The sequence below is a fragment of the Schistocerca serialis genome, chromosome 2 (assembly GCF_023864345.2).
Source record: "Schistocerca serialis cubense isolate TAMUIC-IGC-003099 chromosome 2, iqSchSeri2.2, whole genome shotgun sequence".
NCBI lineage: Eukaryota > Metazoa > Arthropoda > Insecta > Orthoptera > Acrididae > Schistocerca > Schistocerca serialis.
Window position 1 is genome coordinate 744,346,753 of NC_064639.1, and position 15,900 is coordinate 744,362,652.

Consider the following 15,900-nt stretch of genomic DNA (forward strand, 5'->3'; position numbering starts at 1 on the left):
TAGCAAAGGTAACTTTTCAAGTGATTCGTCTGCAAGCAACCTTTATTAATCGTGGTTCGCTCGGGAGTACAGTTCCCATGTCGTCTGTTGTGGAACTGAAACAAATCCTGTGACACAGTCAGCTACATTACTCGGTGTTCACATTCGCTGGAAGCTACAAAAGGATACATGCAGTTTGATAACGATACGTCCATATCGCCACTCAAAAAGCATTTCTTTTCGTTGCCTCACGTATAGCCCACTGCATTTCCATAAATCTCTAAAGCGTACTACGGATAGAGGAACGGCGACCTGTTCATCGTTTGCATCTATCAGCTTAATACATTAAGCTCGGCAAATACTTTACATATCCTCATGAAGAATGAGCTATATAGTAACATCTGGATTCATGTGTTCTGAATTTTCACTGCTAGGTATACAAATCCTGTCACCAATTTTGTCGTCCGTCCTTCTGGCTACTAAGCAGTGCACGATAGCAACTTCACGCGAAGAGCACTGGAATTGTTTGTAGAGTAACAGTGTAAATGCTTACTTATCAAAAACCACAGAAATTTCATGTGTGGTGGTAACTTGTCGCTCACGACTTCTGTTCTTGTATCGTCTGTTATGAAAGAGAAGCAAAACCTGAGGCATAGTCAGCTGCATTATTCGGTGTTACAATTACGGGCGACGCATGCGCGCTGAATTTCTTACAAGGGAAACCCCACGTCCCACCTCCCTCAGATTTAGTGGTAAGATGGCCCAGTGTATAGCCCGTCAAAAACTGAACACAGACCAAGCATGAAAACAGAAAGAAGGTGTACTGAACTGTGAATAGCCGGCCGGTGTGGCCGTGCGGTTAAAGGGGCTTCAGTCTGGAACCGCGTGACCGCTCCGGTCGCAGGTTCGAATCCTGCCTCGGGCATGGATGTGTGTGATGTCCTTAGGTTAGTGAGGTTTAATTAGTTCTAACTTCTAGGCGACTGATGACCTCAGAAGTTAAGTCGCATAGCGCTCAGAGCCAGCCATTGAACTGTGAATAAAAGGCAAAATAGAAACAATGAAGGGTACAAGCTGAGTAAGTGCAGTATTGTGTGCTGTTCTACATCTATGCCGTGGTTCTGTGGTCACGGTGTTGTACTATAACGTGGACGAGCCGTTTACAAAACACAACCATCTCAATATTTTTTTGTTTTTCACGACTGTCTGTCCGGTTATTGAAATGTTTGTTCTCTTTCTGTAGTCTTGGCAGTTGTCGTACTATACATTGGTAGAATATGAGTCATGTGGTAAGAATGCGTTACCGTCGCAAGTAAACGTGATGACTGGTGAGAGCAGGCGAGATACCACATAGACGTCTCACAGAAATGAAAATAACAAACAAAATGGGTGGTGAACTACGTCACAACAAAGGAATTCAAGTGTCAAAACTTCCAAAACGGAACGCAACATTAAAAACGCATGTTTTGACTGAGCACAGAGAAACCGTGATTGTGACACTGTTGCTTTCATTTGTTGCAACTTCTGTGACAAACTATTATATTTTCGTCATTTCCTTGTGAGAGATCTCATTCACATTCATACGAACACCTAAACTGGGCAAGGAAACACCTAAACTGGGCAAGGAGGCACATCTCACTCACTAGGCGTACAAATTACGTGCTTCGGTAAGAGATTCCTACCATATTACACACGTACTGTCACTAATGTCGAGCATGACACACCAGACGTATTTCCAGGTGGAGGGTTTGATTGACTTGTCGCCTTGTCATCAAACATTCTCGGTTCCCATTCGAACGCCTCTTCCTTTCGGCTGCTAACAGCGTAGTTGTACAGAATCAGCTGTCATTATAGGTCCCTTCCTTGCACTTCGTTGGTGCAAACTGACGTTACACCATGACACAGACACAAATTTTAACACAGCGAACAGCAACAAAAAAAAAGTAGAAAGACATTGGCGCAGGAGGGGGAATGAACACATCTTGTCCGTTTGGCAGTCGAACGCTTTGACCATTTTTAATTATTATTTAATTAAATGTCATATTGTTCGTTACAGGTTGTTACATTAGGTTGGGGCGGACGTCCCATGACACCGGTTCAAGTTCTTTGGAAATCCATTCACTCAGCTTTTTTTATTACAGAAGACAGGCCTTTTCTTTTTTTTTAATAAACTCGTGTTGTTCGTTGCATTTGTTCGGAGAGGGCGTCCCATGACACCAGTTGAAGCTCTTCGTTGATCCGTTCACTCAGATTTTTTTCATTACAGAGCGCAGCTAACCCTCTGACCGAACACGCTGAGCTACCGTGCCTGCGCCCTCTGACCGAACACGCTGAACTACCGTGCCGGAGTTAACCACGACGCCGTGGCATTTGTACGCCGCTCTGTATTGCACTTGTTGTTCTTCGACCGTTCACTGTCTCTATTTTGCTATTCTTTTTTCACAGTTTATTACATCTTCTTCCTGATTTCTTTCTTGATCTGTGTTCAGGTTTTGACGGCCTGTACAATGAGCCCTCTTACCACTAAATCTAAGGAGGCTGCGTTGGGGAGATTCCCTTGTTAGTATATTTTCGTGTCACGTGTTCTGGGCGTGTTGGAGGTAGTAGGCAGAAATCTAAAATAGGATGGCAATCTTCCACTCTTCGCATCAACACTGCCGAAACGTTTGAGGATGAAATTATGATATACAGCTGCACCTCTGGAATTGATGTAACAAAGTCAATCCATCTTTTAAGGATGGACTGTCGAGTGGAATATCGGATGTGTAATGTACTCACATGCAAATATTATACAATCAGGCAAGTTTTTATGGCAGATGACCTAGCTAAAATCTTCGCTTTAGAAAACTAGTACATTAGTTTTAAGAAAATGTTTTTTTTCTTACAGTAATAAGCCGTATGGTTTCGGAAATAACCCTCCTTTGCATCAGTCTATTCTGAGATACCGAACAACTTGGTTATTTTTTTAAATTGTACTGATTTCCACACCTAACTGACTGACCTGATGTATGGTGCAAGAAGCCACATAATCGTAGTGGACGGGTCTTGTAACCTCCCCACAGAAATTTTGAAGATATTATTTTAAATGCTAACGGACATTGAGCTAAGTGTAACCTCCCCACCGAAATTTCGAAAGACAGAAATAAATGAATGGGAGCCAAGCGTAACCTCCCTGCAATGAAATCTACTGACAAAGACAATTAAATGTGAAAACTCGCAATCTGACCCAAGTATAAGCTCCCACAAAAATAATGAAACACAATTCAATGCTAATGAGACTTCAGTGACAATGTAAACTCAATTAAACCGAAGTATCGGTCTTTGGCCCTGTGCAAAAAAATCATAATTAATTTCTTACCTCATTCGAAACTGCATGTCAAAGTTCTGCTCTTATTGTTGGCCACGGCTTGGAGGAAATGCATTGCAAGTATTATTTTTTTTTATTTTTTTGAAATTTAACTGAAACTTTTCTTTAAAGGAAATGGAAGGAAATTGTTGGTTCAATTAAATGGTTCTTTTGTTAAAAATTGCTTTGAAATCAAAATTATTATTGGGGCACTTGTTGAAAATTAATTACAATAAATAAACTTTACATTATCTGATGTGCGCAATGCAGCTTGGTTACCTTAATTAACAATATACCTCATTCAGCATCTTGACCAGAGACCCATGTCGACGCCTGCGACTGCGTCCCGCTCGCGACCGTACTCGACTACTAGTGCTAACAGACTGCCATTCGCAACTGAACTCGACTACTGCTAACGACAGACTACCCACAGACTACACTGGCCTACTACTACCGACAGACTACTGCTCGCAACTCTCGGTCATAGATTGTATAGCTGCTCTGGTCAGAGACTCTGCAATGCCTCGCCATCGCTGCCACACAACATACGTGTTTCAGTCCGTAGCGTCAAAAGTATTGAGCGTGGTGTTTTCTCATCCACTTTTAAGCGATGCAGTCATGTGAATTATCATTCAGCAATGAACACTGATTAAAATGCCAACAGGCATTCACAATACATTATATATATACACAATATCGAAGTGCTTCATATGCAGTGCGGGACGCTTAATCGACCATTTACCAATAGAGAGAGAATGTATGTAAGTGAGAGTTGTGCGACGATGTGGGATGTCTCAATCTGAGAACGGCTCGGTTATCATGCCCTAATGGCATCGGCAGGTCATTAATAAACTTAACAAGAACTGCAGATGGCGCTGTAGACATAGATATTTTATTTTATGACTTCGTATGTTGTAATAATGGTGTGCTAAAATATACACATGTGGGCTTTTATTAATCCTACCTTTGGAGTTCTTGCGGTGAAATTTCCATAGGAACTTAAATCTCGTAATACATATTTCTTATTTCTAACCGAGAAATGGAAGACCAATTTTCATACATTTAGCATTAAAAATGATTTTATATGACGAAATAACCGAATAACAATTTTCTGAGTAGTTTCAAAATTGGCTTAGTAGCGATGTATTTTCGAAAAACCTTTCATCACCTACTTCAGCCCCTTCGGGGTGAAACAGTACACACATGTGCTTAGTATGTTAAGCATTGATTCTACATCAATCTAATGCTGATGGCTTATTGATTGAGTTACTCATTGGAGCAATAAACAAAATGTTGACGCAGCCCTGCTTGCACTTTGACACAATACGGTACGGAAATTATAGAATCAGGAGTAATAGTAAGACTAAGCGAAGACATACTAAACGGTTCTGTTAATTAGTACAAGAACAGAGTAACTTTTAAGGTGTGCTGATTTACTCCAAACAGCATTTAGGAGCAAATTCTACCTTAAGAAATGAGGTATGTCGTTTCTGTGATCTAATGTAGATCTGAACATTTAGTGGTCTTTGGCTTAGTGGGTATGGGTGACTGCAGAAATTCATTCAGGATAGGGAGGATGAAAGGGGCAAGGCTTTTGTCTTTTTTTATGTAACTGTGTTGGTCTGTTGCGGGGAGTGCCATGCAACAAAAACTAAATTTAATAAGCAACTCAAAAAACTTGCTGTATCCCAGATAAATGACGGTTGTCTCCTCTCTTCTGCAGGTGTGTGAGAATTGTGTAACGAATAAAAGCCGGGCAATTAAGATCCCTGGAGGAGAGGGGGCGGCAAGTCCACCCTCCCCGCTGCGGGCGCCTCTGTGGTGTTGGGTGTCGGTTGAAAGGCGAGTGAACTCTCATCGAAGTGTAGAGGTTGGCGCTATTCCGCTGTCTGAGCAGGAACCACATACCATCACTTCACCTTACAACAACTGTCCGCCTCGAACTACAAATGCTATCTGCCCAGTCTCGCCTGACAGAAAGAGAAGATAAAAGGAGAGAAAAGGGAAGGGGAGGGCAGGAGCTTCTTGGCGGGACGCGGAATCCCAGGGGAGATTTATTGCCGGGGCGCCTAGAGCGGCGGAGGCGGTGCAGAATTTCCGTGCCTTCCAGCAGGCATGTCGGCGGGAGGGGCGAGAAGCGCTCCTCTCTAGTGTTCTGTCTGGCCGCCTGGCGTAGAAAAGTGATGCCCTTAACCCATTAAGTCCCAAATTATTTATTTTTGAAATCTAAAATTTTATACGGTTTTTTTCTGATGACTATGCTGGATGAGTTGCAAAAGATACAAAAATGGCCTAAGAATATTTGTACATGCTGATATAATGATCGTCCTCTAAATAGAACACTGGTCTAACAGTATCGGTGCAGCATACAAAACAGCATTTAAGTCTGAACTATTTATTTCTTATGAAACGGTACAAAACACTTCATACACAGTATCACACTGCATTTGACACAATAATTTTATGTCCCCATTGCATTCAACTCTTACACACCATCTCTGTGCGTTTCTTTGATCAATTACATGACCATTTCCCTCAAACTTAATGTCCCGTATCACTCTCAGTTGAGTATGTGGAGATTCCAATGGGCGTCCAAACGTCTTTCTTACAACATATAGTTTCAGGCATGTAATTGTAACAGTACATCGGAAACCTAGTAAATGCAGTGCATTTTCGCATGCACTAGTCTGCAGAGAAGCCAAGCATTTATGAGAGTAATTTCCAGCATACGTGTAAATAGGACCCAATACCATTTTATCCTTTGACCCCTGTTGCCAATTTTCCCTCAAACAAATCAATGTGATGAACTCCTCCCATGTACGCATTATATTACTTCAAACTGGCATGTTGTTGCACTTGTGTCTTACATGTTTGTCTACCTTACTTTATAGTTGCTCAAAACGTTCATTTTCGTCAAAAAATATGACAGTTGTTCGGACTTGTTGTTGCGCCATCTAACAAATAAGAGTTCACCATTCATGTTGAACCCATAGTCCTATTTACCTCAAGCAGTCCTTTTACGTTCCTTGCTACTCTTGAGTGGACAGTCACCAATTTGTTTTTCTCTCACAATCCTAGATCCACGGTATACCGGATTTCTGAGATGAATCAGAAGATCTCTACCGGTAAGGAAGTTGCAAAAGTACACTAATAGTATTTGGGTTTTTGAATGCAATCCAGCAAGTTTAGGACCACCCCTGGTCCGAACAGTAGGCCAATTCTTTCAGAATCTGCTGGATATTTTCCACATCGTAAATCAAATCCGAAACAGTAACTACTTGCTCGACAAAGAGACTACAGCTTATAGCCAAATCTAATAGGCTTGCCTCGGATAATGTGTTTCGAACCACTTTGTCCACATTGTTTGGCTAACATTTTGTCAACAGACAAATTTTCCGCACATTTTCGAAATTTTTGAAAAGATTTAAATATCATTTTCAAGAGGGTACTAATTTTTAATCCGCGGTCAGGTTTCTTTTGATTGGTTAAGTCATCATCTTGGAAATTAACCAGTGTTTTCAACTTTAGTTGTTTGTTCCTTGATATAGCTTTCTTTATAATTCTTACGTCAATTAATTCAGCAGGAAGACTATGGTAGCCAGCAAAGAGAAGAAATCTAACAAATACCTTCACTTCCTCAATTCTGAGAATAAAATACTATATATTCTTTATAATTACTTCATATCTTACAGTTTCTCTCACTATAGACTCTTATGTGTTTTCGTTGATGAGTTCTTCAAACATTCTCTTCAGAGTCATGTAAGAAGCTCTGTCTTCCTCTCTTTTTATGCTCTTTATGCTGATGTCATTCTCATTTGTTTGGTACAGGTTGGTATAAACTGGAGTTGTCTTCATCCTGTTGTTTTTATCCTCAGTAAGACTCTCTTCTACAATTTTCTCCTGGAAACTTGGGACGCACTTAGTAGTAACGTAACACGTACAGTTTCTTCACTGTGCAGTGATGCTACATGACGCAGTTCTATAGCGCCTGACATGTTAGAGACTACGACAATTTCAAAAGCATAATCTTCACTCTCTTCTTCTTCAGTCAAATCGTCTACTTCAGAAGGACTACGGTGATGTCAGTATGGTCCTGATCATGTGACAGCGCATTATAGAATGTATAACTGTTTATTATTTCTTCATTTTCTTCTTCAGTGAATTATTGATCTCTTCTGAAAGCCATAAATTTGTAAATAAAAGGAAATCAAGCAAAACAAAAGGTAATAAAATAAAATAAAGATATAGTTAAATGGAATGAAGTGAAATGAAATAAAATATAATAAAATATAGTGAAATGAAATAACAACACATTTGCACCATCTAGGGAAAAGGGTTGTATAAATTCGTCAGTCCATATGGATCTGCACTATTTACTAAAGGGTGACACATTTATCATTTGTAAATAATAAATAAACCTATAAAATATACTGTAAATGTCCTTAGCCAAAGACAAATCACAAATAATGTCTGCAGAAATGGGGTCAAATCCCTGTAGTTGCTAGGAAATAAGTAGCCCTCTTTAGATAATGCAAGAAGTGCCATCACCATTTTACAACCTAGATTTTTTCGTCAGCTATAACATATAAAAGTAGTTACCACAGTAAATGAATATTTCTGGTGAACGTATCACACACACAAATAACATACTAAATGTTTTACCACATCACTTGGTACACTGGCAGACACTTCTAAGAAGGAAAAACATCTGCAATTTTAGAATTTGAACGTGGAACATACACCAACATGAATAACTGAAATGGTACCACCAAGTCCCAGTGTCGTACTAAGAGTACGCAAAAATTTGCAAAATAACGAAATTATTGATATCGAGTTGATAATATAAGAGATCCAAAAGGCAGATTGTTCGCTATAAATACTCACACCACACAGTTAAAATACGTATGTTTTATCAATAATGTAAATACCTATAATAACAATAAGTATAGCTCAATTTTCAAGAAGCAGTTAAGGGTAGAATTTAGAAAGTTCGATATAAAAAAAAAAAATCTCTGTGAATTCCTAAGGGACCAAACTGCTTAGGTCATCGGTCCCTAGACTTAAACACTACTTAAACTAACTTATGCTAAGAACAACACACACCCATGCCTGCGGGAGGACTCGAACCTCCGAGGGGAGAAGTCGCGCACTCCGTGACATGGCGCCTCAAACTGCTCGGCCACTCCGCTCGGCTTTGATTTTCAGTGAGCATAAATTTCTATTAAAAACATTAATAAATGATATCAAACAGTAATAATAAGAAAATAATAATTAGTCATAGATTCATAAATAAATATGTCTACTTTTCCTATATAATACACTGCGACTTAATGGGTTAAACATAAAAGCGTCACATAGACGCTTGCGGAAAGAAGGTTGTGTGTCACACTCTTCACACGTAAAACATGACAGTGAGTGTCCAGATACCAATTTTCTAAAACAGTACGACGCAATGGTCAAATAAACTAGAAAAAATATTTTATGATGATTAGAGGATTTGTAGCGTTTGATGTTACTGGTAACTCGTGGACGTGAGCTCGGAGATCAGATTCTTGCTATTAATAATTTTTATTTTTATACTGACGTAAAAAAGTTACAACACTAAGAAGAGGTCGTGCGACATAAACGGAAGTTGGTGTGTTTCTAATTCTAACCAAAATTTGCGCCAGTTGCATAAGAGTGAGGCTAGTTGCGCCACTATGAGTTTGTAAATAAGGTTTGCTTTAAACACAAGATGTAACGGTCGGGAATCTTAGTTACCTTTGAGATTGGATCTGGAGAGTTGATGTTAGTCAAGAATGTTTTAAAGGCCACAAAGACACCTCACTGAGTTTGAATAAGGTCGTGTAACAGAGTTATGAGGAGCTGAATGTTCTTTCTACGTTGCTGCAGAAAGACTTGGCAAGAATGTAGCCACTGTGCATGACTTCTGACACTGGTGATCTCGAGAATGTACAGTCACAAGAATACCGGACTCCAGGCGGCTACGTGTCACTTACCGAGAGGGAGGACCATCGTATTCGGCGTATGACTCTGGTGCATAGTGCTGCATCTACAACAGTAATTTAGCAGGAGCCGTCACCACAGTGGCACAACAAACTGTTACAAATCGGTTGTTTCGAGGACAGCTCCGTGCCAGACGGTCCATAGCGTGCATTTCACTGACGCCAAACTACCGCCATTTACATCTTCTGTGGTGACAAGCGAGAGCTCGTTCGGGGCAGCGTGCAGATCTGTTGTGTTTTCTGATGAAAGCTCGTTCTGCTTCGGTGCCACTGATGGCCGTGTGTTGGTTAGGAGGTCAGTTGAGGACCTACAATCAACACGTCTGTGTGCTAGACACGCTGGACTACACAACCGGAGTTATGCTCCGTTGTGAGATTTCGAATGACATCTGGAGCACTCTTATGATTATCGCATGCACACTGACTGCAAATTTGTACGTCAGTCTGATGATTCGATCTGTTGGGCTGCCATTCATGAGCAGCATTACGTGTGATGTTCCCCAACAGGATAATACTCGCCCACATACAGCAGGTGTAAGCTAACATAGTTTACAGACTGTCGATATATTGTCTTGTTTTTCTCAGTCACCAAATATGTCTCCAGTCGAGCACATATGGAACGAAAACTCCAGTCATCCATAAACGGCATTAACCGGCCCTGTATGGCGGACCAAATGCGTCAGGCATGGAACTCCGTTTCACAGACTTCCAGGACTCGGATAACACACTGCATGCTCATTTACATTTTTGCAGTCAACGTTCTGTCTTTTACACCGGTTATTAAATTACCTGACTTTCAGTTTTGCAATGGCTTATTTCGCACTTACATTAACCTGTGGTATTTCAGTTTTTATCGCCGAAATATTTTACCTAGACAAATGTGTTCCCGAAATTTCGTTACTCTGCATTAACTGCTTTTCGTTATTGCAATTTTTCCCTGTTGGTGTGTTTATAAACTATAATAGCAAAAAATATAATTAAATTTCTTACAGATATATGAAATATCTTTTTGTGAAATGAAAAATGTATATACATCAATAAAACGGTTCATATTGAGGCTGAAGGCCTCGTGTCTGAATTTGCTTACGAATAAATTTGTTTTTAAGAAATTTACGTCTTGAGCAGGCACAGTTTTGACTTCTTTTACCCAGACATCTTTCGCTAAACTTTCAGTATCATTAGTGTTTCCTTTTATTTTCTTTCTCTTCAACAAGACAAATATCCTTTACTCTCTGTATATACATGAACCTGAGTTTTTAAGGACGTCTTCACAGATAAGAAGACAGGATTTCTTCTATACATGTACCTTGTTATTACATTCTATGATTTTTTTACAAAACTGTAACTTTAGTGAATCACATCTGGGTAAAAGAAGACTTGAGTTTGCTCAAAGCGAGACGTATCCAAAATCAAATACTCTTCAGTGTCTGTAAAGGAAAAATGTATTTTATTTTCTACTTATTTCTTATCTTTTTTGTGCCAAATTTTAATTTATGTTGAATATTTGTATTTTTATGTGATTGTGATAGAAATGATATTATTTTCATTAAAAATACTATTCAATATTTGGTAATTAACCTTTGCTTTTCATAATAAATTTGGTGTGTGAAAATAATAGTAAAAAATTGCCAGTAGCAAGAATCGAAATTTATCTTCAATATTTGCTTTCTTACGTGATTGTGCAAGAAATGATATTATCTTAATATAAAATTACCATTCAATATTTGTTAGTTAATCTTTCCATTTCATAACAAATTTGGTGTGTTAAAAATTGCCAGTATCAAGAATCGAACCAACGACCTCACGACTTAAGAACTATACAGTTTTCTTTCGTTAACAAACTCTTTATTGACACTTTACTTGGACTTCCAAATCCTAGAGATAGTGAAGAGGACGGAGCAGTGTGCGAGGTCCCCTTGTCAGTTGACGAAGGCATTGTACGATTTTTGCGGGAAGCTAACGATTCCTCTACTGCAGCTGTCGGATTGATGCGACATTATACCTGCGTTTTAGTATGGACAACTGATATCTCGGTAATCAAAGTATTCTGTGTCCAGTGACTATTGTAATGGAGGGGGTTACTCAGTATTATTCAAATGGTTCAAATGGCTCTGAGCACTATGGGACTCAACTGCTGTGGTCATCAGTCCCCTAGAACTTAGAACTACTTAAACCTAACTAACCTAAGGACATCACACACATCCATGCCCGAGGCAGGATTCGAACCTGCGACCGTAGCACTCGCACGGTTCCGGACTGCGCGCCTAGAACCGCGAGACCACCGCGGCCGGCTCAGTATTATTATCAAGGCCAAGGTCAGTAAACAACAGTGCAATTACTATAATTTAAAGTTAGATGTACCCAGTATTTACCTTCCACTGCACTGAAAATTGACGATCGGAAGGAACAATAAAAGTAAATATAGGTGGTACTGCAACGCTTCAACAGAGTGGTTTCAAATCGACGTTACTAATTGCGTCGGTCGCTTTGTGAAGTAGATCATTCAGCTTATTGTGGACAAACAGATATGTCAGCCAATGCATTCGCGAATCTGTTTATTAATTTTTGTAACGATTCTGCACTGTGAGTACTTGTGCAGGCACAGAAAAACATTAGTTAACTGCACGATTTGTTTCCAGGTCACAATGGTTACAATATGAAACTTTTCGTTAACTTGGAGATCCAAATCTTCATTCATATTCTGACGTTATACCAACGCAAAAGACCAGGATTCTAATGGCATGAGTCGTCCTCGAATCCCCATGCGCTAGACGACCAGCAGATCTGACTTATTAAAAGAAGCAACATCGGGTTCAGAGTCATTAAAGAACTAAATAAAGAAAGTTTTTGTTTAATTCGTTAGTCTTTCGAATCTATTGACAAAAATATATACCCATTTACTTTTCTTTCATTTTTATCGCCAGCTTTCTCAGTCTTGTTATTCTTCATTTCTCACTTACACTGTCCACTTATGGTCGTGAACCTGCTGTGATATCAAATCTCCGTCCATCCCAGTTTCAAATGGTTCAAATGGCTCTGAGCACTATGGGACTTAACATCTGAGGTCATCAATCCCCTATACTTAGAACTACTTAAACCTAACTAACCTAAGGACATCACACACATCTATACCTGAGGCAGGATTCGAACCTGCGACCGTAGCAGCAGCACGGTTCCGGACTGAAGCGCCTAGAACCGCTCGGCCACAGAGGACGGCTCATCCTAGTTTTATTTTCGCCAATCGTTCTATGTTCCGCGTTGCACTTCCGTATCATGCAGTGCTCTGGATGTACCATTTCTCAAAGCAATTATTGGCTAATATGTTATTATTAAATATTTGTAAACTTCCTTTGACCGAATAAATATCTCATTAAAATTTTTTCCTGTCATCCGTTCTATCAACACCACTTGGTGCTATTTTGATTGAAAGTAGACACTACAAAGTGACGCACGTTTGCCTGACCGTTTATATACGAGGCCATGTTCCATTACCAGTTTACCTTTCAAATCTCAAAAGAAACTACATGGTTCCACATATCTTTTGAAGTCCCAGACATTTATGATGTATATATGTAGTCCAAAGCGACGAATCAAAATTTGTGCCAAAGCCGTCACTCGATTTCACGTCTCCTGCTCACTATGCAGAGACGCTAACCACTATGCCACCCCTGCACAGTAGCTTTGCGCAACTACATGACGTACCCTAGCTCCTCTCGCTGCAGATGCAATTGTTTCGTCCAAACAATTGTATGGTGAACACCTCTCTTGAGTTAAAAAACGACCGGGTATCGAACATCGATACCCCCCAGTCGCGAGCTATTACGCTAACAATAGCGAGCTTACACTGCCGATACAAGGCTTCAAAGAACATACCGTCAGTTGCTCCCCCCTGCACCTTTGAGGAGGCCCTCCTCCTACGCTGCTGGGCGATCACTTCTAAGAACAGATGACGTAGCAGGGAGTGCAACCTAGCTCCAACTCTCGAGATATTTTTGAGATGACATAGTTTCACTCTTTAGTATCATACGTATTATGAAAACATTACTGACAGATTACACATACGTTCTGTGTTTCGTAGGATATATGGAGGAGGACTATACGTCCATCAAAATATCGAAGTAATTGATATGGAAGGAAGGTGATGTCTGCACAAAAGATATGTATGCGGCAGCAAATGCTACTGTTTCAGTTCTGGACCGTTGCGCTTGTGTAACTGGGTGGTAACAGTGAAAATAAAACTCGCCACAAAGAGAAACATAGCAAGCAACGAAAACGAATCACAACTGTTGTGTTACCAGCCGCAAGCGTCGTCTATGAGTGAAGGTGGGAAATGACACCTGTGATAGCAGAGTGATACAACGACAAACAGACTGGAAGGCAAGAACACACGATTCTGTGACTGTTTGTTGCTATGGTAGCTGTCATATAAACGGCTAGTTGTCAGTTAGTTCGTTATTCTGATGAAGGTACGCAGTAGCAGGCTGCAGCTTGGAACCAGTCTGTCAGGCGAAATCTGATAGAGTGACTGGTAGAGCACTGTCTGCGTCAGGCAGGCATCGGCTTTTCATTTTGAGATCCGATACTGCACACAGGTTTAGTTATTCTCAAATGTTCGTTGTAGTGTATACTGCAATAGAGTAGAAACATGTTGTGGTGTAATCCTACTGAACTTGCATTTCTCTTCATAAATCTGAGATGGACAGCGACCACTCGATCTGTTCCAAATCAGTTTCTTCAAACGAAAATTGCTTTGTAAAAAGTGTACAAAAACTCTACGCAGTATAAATTTATTTTTATGTAACATAGGTGACGCTTCCAGACAGTACATGACACTCAAACTTCCTGGCAGATTAAAACTGTGTGCCGGACCGAGTCTCGAACTCCGGACCTTTACCTTTCGCGGGCACGTGCTCTACCAACTGAGCTACCCAAGCACGACTCACGCCCCGTCCTCACACCTTTACTTCTGACAGTACCTCGTCTCCAACCTTCCAAACTTTATAGAAACTCTCCTGCGAACCCTGCAGAACTAGCACTCCTGAAAGAAAGGATATTGCGGAGACATGGCTTAGCCACAGCCTGGGGGATGTTTCCAGAATGAGATTTTCATATCAGCGCACACTCCGCTGCAGAGTGAAAATCTCACTCTAGAAACATCCCCCAGGCTGTGGCTAAGTCATCGTCTCCGCAATATCCTTTCTTTCAGGAGTGCTAGCTCTGCAGGGTTCGCAGGAGAGTTTCTGTAAAGTTTGGAAGGTAGGAGACGAGATACTGGCAGAAGTAAAGCTGTGAGGACGGGGCGTGAGTCGTGCTTGGGTAGCTCAGTTGGTAGAGCACGTGCCCGTGAAAGGCAAAGGTCCGAGTTCGAGTCTCGGAAACCGAGCGAGGTGGCGCAGTGGTTAGCACACTGGACTCGCATTCGGGAGGACGACGGTTCAATCCCGTCTCCGGCCATCCTGATTTAGGTTTTCCGTGATTTCCCTAAATGGTTTCAGGCAAATGTCGGGATGGTTCCTTTGAAAGGGCACGGCCGATTTCCTTCCCAATCCTTCCCTACCCCGAGCTTACGCTCCGTCTCTAATGACCTCGTTGTCGACGGGACGTTAAACACTAACCACCACCACTCGAGTCTCGGTCCGGCACACAGTTTTAATCTGCAAGGAAGTTTCACATCAGCGCACACTGAAGAAATGAAGGCGTGGACCTAGTACCATTGACAACCAATGATAACAAGCTATGTTTACTTACTAGAGTTGTGGACATGAGAATCTGCTGATTCTGGCTCATATTTATGCCATTTGGAGTTATCTGTAGGCCAATTCCACGCCAAACAGTGTTATATATTACCGCAGAAGGTATTACTGCAAAAGTAGAAAATGAGCTCCTATAATGTTATGTCTGGAAACCAGTACCTGTTTATTTTTTCCTTTCACTCCTATCTCTCTGTTACATACAACGGCAGCGACCAATCCACGCCCACGAAACGTTGCACGCTCTGTAGTCAATGGGATAGTCTCCCATTGTGCATTAACCACCGTCCTCGTCTTCCTACTAGCACAACGCTCTGATGATTTTTGGCACAGAAACCGCTGAGCACTTTTCATCTGTTTGGTAAATTGTACGGCCCTATTAGTCTTTCGTTGACAATTCCTGCCCGTTCTTTTATACTGAACTGATCCTGATGCCACACCACACTGCTAAAGAAATTGCATTTGCCCACACATGTGCATTGTGGTTTTCACTTGTGAATTCTGCCTCATCTATAAATAAAATGCAGACTGTGAACTTCGAATCTTCAACTGCCCATGTAATGAGTTTTGGTTTCCGGACATATTATGCTAACTTTTCTTCTAGTTTCGAACGATACTAACTGCTGTAGGAATATGTGGCAGGTTTTTAAATGCCTTGTGCATCTATTAACCGTTTCCTAACGGACTGGATTTGAAAGCCCCTTCCTGTTCCTAGTGTCATAGAAATCGAACAGAAAAGATGGTTAGACGGACTGACTCAGGGTATAGAAACGTCAAAACAACATTCAATGAAATTAGAAGCAACAATAGGAGTGCCATG